Consider the following 4,364-nt stretch of genomic DNA (forward strand, 5'->3'; position numbering starts at 1 on the left):
AATGACATAGAAGTAGAAATCAAAAAGAAGAAATGGGCTTGGTCAATTCATGTAATAAGAAGGCAAGATAGCCGACGGTCGTTAAGGCTAACTTACTGATTACCAAGAGAACTCAAGCGTAGCAGGGTTGCTGCGCTCGTGAACACTTCGTCGCTTATCAAAGCCACCCTGAACGACCCTGTGGCAACGCGAAGCCTGACTCATCGCGTGGGCCTTGCGTCATCTGTTATGGCATCAGTCGCGGGAGACATTCCACAGTGGTTTCCTGCGGCCAAGTCGGCCTTGCAACTAAGTGGTAACGGGCGCCACTGTGACGCACCGCACGCTGACGACGACGCGTCGGACCAGCGGCGGCGGTGAAGGGTGTGTGGCGGCGACCCCGAGTTCCTGGAGTCACGCGCAGCTCGGCGATGCATGTGTGGCCGACCACGTGACTCGGCAACTTCGCGGTGATGTGGTGGCCGCCAGAAGTGTGCATTGGATAGTGACCGGTGGCCAGCTGCAAGCGCGAGGGGAAACGCAGGAGGGGGACGCAGCGGCCCGCCCCAGGGCGCCGGCATGTGTGATTCGTGTTCTTTGTTTCGGAACGCTATTTAATCGTGTGTTTCGGTGGAAATGGAGATCGAGATGCCATAAACGAAGTAAATCATCTAGTCTCAGCTTGCCTTTAAGGTGCCAGCAGGCACAGCCGGACCCTCTCACGAGCACGGTGGGAGAGGGCTAAGAACCATCACCGTAGTCGAGTGGCTCAACAGACCGTCGCCCCTCCGAGGCGAGTACGGCGGGTGAGAGCCACCAGGAAACAAAGATAAAGGTTTTAGTGGGCGGGAGAAAGTAAGGTTGGCGGATGAGATTAAGAAGTTTGCGGGGATAAGGTTGCCATAGCTGGCACAGGCCTTTGTCCTGCAGTGGGCGTAGTCAGGCTGCTGCTTATGACGATTCTGGATTCAGCACCCTACACACACACTCTTCCACTTCCTATGGGAATGCCCCAGCAGACCGGGGCACCAACCACCCATCATCCACCACATTTTCTCCTCTTGGTAGGCTGCTCTGTGCAGCACAAGACAAGCAACGGCTGATCGACAGGGCGCGGAGGTTAGCGACAGCCTAAGGAGTCCTGGACTAAAGACACCGCTCGAACAGGATAGCGACCAACTACTAATCCATTGGAGTCCATGGTTTCTTGAAACAAAAACTGAACAACAGAGGGGACAGCCTCGGTGCGTGCCAACGTTTCGACAAGAAGACAGGGAGATCGAGATGCACGGGTCAATTGCACGTCGCACCATTGTTATTCTTGTAGCAATTCGTTTCCTACGGTTCGAATCTGTGGTCACTAAATGGTCTGGATAGGTGCCCTCCCCTGACTTTAACGTTACTTTAGTTTCTTTGCTATTACTTTTCTTTACCTCTACATTTGTATTTTGGGTGCATAACGTTAATTATGCTCGGCAATTCCTGGCCTGAGTGACTTAATTTAATCTCATCGCCTAACCAGAGTTGTCTAAGCTGTGCTCCAGTAACCTTTATTCCTATCTCTAGCCAATGAACCTCTTAAAAGAGCATTACGACAACTTAGTTCAGTTTTTGTTCGAAGTAAAACTCAATTCTGTGACTCTACTTAGTTCAGTTTTTGTTCGAAGTAAAATTCGATTCTGTGACTCCTTCCCTGGACGCCCCACTCCAGTTGTAGCCAACACAGTGCTGTGCGCGTTTTGATTCCTCTAAAATGAACTAATCACGCGAACAACCGGGACACATTTCTTATTGTGTAAATAGTTTGTATATATTACTTTTCCCCCTATCCTCTCTTCCTGTCCCCTCACCTCTCATTTCATTTCTCCATTCTGCCTGCTATCCTTTATTTCCGCTGCCCAAGCTCAGGTGCTTCAGTATCGAAGGCAGATGCCGGGCTAGCAAAAATCTTTTCCTTCCTATTTACGATTATTTTAATAAAAAAAACCACTACCACCACCACCACTCCTTCCCGGTATTTTCATGTTTACACGGCAGCAAAAAAGACGCATATGTTGCTGAGAAAACTACATTTAAAAAATATCCCGCCACTTGATTCAAATTTGTGACGATTAGACGGAAAGGAGGAAGAAAGAGGTGCTGTAGTTAAGGTGCTCGTCTACTGAGCCGGAGTATCCGCTTTCGAACCCGACCGCAGTGGCCGCGTTTCGATGGAGGCGAAACGCAAAAGGCACCCGTGTACTGTACGACGCCAGGGCAAGTTAGAGGTTCCCAGGTGGTCAGAATTATTCCGGAGACAAACTACGGCACCTCTTTCTTAATTTCTTTTTTCACTCTCTCTTTTACCCCTTCCCTTAAGGTGCGCTAAGAGAAGAAAGGAAGGAGGTGCCGTAGCGGAGGGCTCCGGAATAATTTTGACCACCTGGGGATCTTTAACGTGCATTGAAATCCGACAGAACAAGGTTTGGTTTATGGGAGTTTAACGTCCCAAAGTGACTCAGGCTATGAGAGACGACGTAGTGAAGGGCTCCGGAAATTTCGACCACCTGGGTTTCTTTAACGTGCACTGAGATCGCACAGTACACGGGCCTCTAGAATTTCGCCTCCATTGAAATTCGACCGCCGCGGCCGGGATCGAACCCGCGTCCTCCGGATCAGTAGCCGAGCGCCAGCTTCCGCTGTAGTTTTGTTGCAGCTTCAAGCTGATTAGGTTTAAGACATGCTGTGTTTTGTGCAGTACACTATCCCAAATAAGTTTCTGCTATAACTGTACTAAACTGCCTCCATGATGCTTTTCTATATTTCAAACTGAACCTGCACAACGACAGTCGTTTGAGATGATAGGATGGAAATTTGAATACGTCATATTTTGTTTTTAATAGGAGTTCGTAGTGGCAAAGTTTCAGGCGTTTTCAACCTGTTCTAATGTAAATGTCGAAATTGTTTGTCTAACCACACCACTTCTAACCTGTTTCGAAAATTTGCTGGTGGTTTAGCACTGCTGCGTACGAAATATTGTGCGACAGCACGTTTTTGAAGCGAAAGCTTTCCTACACGAGGTAAAGCCGATTTCGCCGTGCGTTGCCGGTTGACCTTCAAGTTAGTGAGAGGTGATGCGTAGCCATAGGCATTACCTAACTGGTCCAGGATGGTGGCGCACCACTTGACCTCTCCATTCGACGGTAGAGGGCGGTAGAAGAGGCCGCAGCGTTCACTGGGTGACTGCAGCCTCTCGCGATCAACCACTAACTGCCGCCTGCCATGGTCGCAAGTTGGGCGCGCTGCCTATCCAGTATGCAGAACGCACTCAAGGTTATAGACGCCAAGCCGTGTTTACTTGCCCGATACAGCACAGCTTTTGCTCTCTAGCAAGGTTCAGCAGTAGTTAAACCGCAGCGAATTTTAAAAGCGAAAGCTTTTACCACTTTCGTCGGAGCGACTTCGCCGTTGCCTCACGTTTGATCTTGAACATTCTCGCTGCGCCGCTGGCATAGGAACGCATCCCGTGACTTCGCCGTGCCGGTGCTCCACCCTGATCCCAGAACTGGCCTAGCCTCAGCTGAAAAAAAAAATGGCGGTGGCTAGCTACAACGAAATTACCAATGCCCTCTGCCTGGCCCGCCGAACCTTCCCTCCGCCCAACGACAAGCTGGACAGGGCGCACGCGGTGGCCCTCAGACAACTGCAGACGCTCACGTACCCCAACCCGGCACAATAACACACTGTACCCCGGAACATACCCGACGAATATATGCAAGGTCTGTCACACTGCTATAGCAACTTTACCCCACATGCTCTGGGACTGTAGCAAAAACCCTGACGGTGCTAACTCCGGAACCCTCCCGCCGCGGTGGGCCGCTGCCTTGCGCAGCCCCAGCCTCGGTGACCAACTCTGGGCCGTCCAGCAGGCCCGTGAGGCGACGGCGAGGCAACGTCTCGACGTCCCCACATGGGAGACCTAAGGCCCCGTCGGCGAAAGCTCTGCAGGTCTTTTAAATAAAGTTGTTACCAACCAAGTGGCTTAGCTCGACTTTGCCATGATATACGTGGCGAGAGATACGTTTCGCTAGCTGATCTTGTTGTGGTCACTATGTTTAGCAATGAGAGGCAGATAGGCTCCATCTCGGTGGCTATGCGCTGTCTATTACGCTCGGCAGTCTGGCATCTCTGCTCGGCAAGTCGTTCCTTCTGTTCGGGCGTCTCCGCTGCTCCCTTCCCCTTGTTACGCTCTGCAAGTGCCATGCGACAACCTCAGGATCGGAAGAGTTACTCTCTTCCCTATACCGCCGCTTAGCAGCGGCTGGAGTCTTCTCTGCATTCGTGTCAAACATTGCGATACAGCCGCCCATTACACCCCCGCCTTTTACACGCAGTGCTGGGCAAGC

Source organism: Amblyomma americanum, chromosome 6 (genome assembly GCF_052857255.1).
Source record: "Amblyomma americanum isolate KBUSLIRL-KWMA chromosome 6, ASM5285725v1, whole genome shotgun sequence".
In the NCBI taxonomy this organism is placed as follows: Eukaryota; Metazoa; Arthropoda; class Arachnida; order Ixodida; family Ixodidae; genus Amblyomma; species Amblyomma americanum.